A 327-nucleotide genomic window follows, 5' to 3' on the forward strand; every position below is an offset into this window, starting at 1 on the left:
GGGAAATTCCTTTCTGTCTTGTAAAAGGGGTCTCAGCTGCACTTTCCCTTCTGGGACTCTCTCTTATAGACTCACCCTCTGGACACTCACAGAGCATTCACAAATATGTACTGTATGCTCACACGTGCACATGCATGTGCACACAGCTCTACCTCCCACACGCACTCACACAGAAATCAGCCCAGCCTCCAAAGGGTCGTTTCAGCCGGCTGTAGATTCCTGAGAGAAGTTCTGTGTTTGTGTGTCGTGGAGGGAAAAAGGAACCTGAGCTCAATGAAAACAGTGGCTAATTACAGGACTCAGATTGAATTATACACACACACACAC

The 327-nt window shown here is 47.7% G+C and overlaps 1 protein-coding gene across 1 annotated transcript in view; it reads right to left on the reverse strand.

Annotated features, from left to right (window-relative positions):
- Positions 1-327, reverse strand: part of serinc4 (serine incorporator 4) — a 24,079-nt gene that overhangs the window by 3,044 nt on the left and 20,708 nt on the right. The gene's annotated exons all lie outside the window — the stretch shown is intronic.

This window comes from Morone saxatilis, unplaced genomic scaffold (assembly GCF_004916995.1).
Source record: "Morone saxatilis isolate NCDOM2014 unplaced genomic scaffold, NCSU_SB_2.0 Contig11, whole genome shotgun sequence".
NCBI classification, from domain to species: domain Eukaryota; kingdom Metazoa; phylum Chordata; class Actinopteri; family Moronidae; genus Morone; species Morone saxatilis.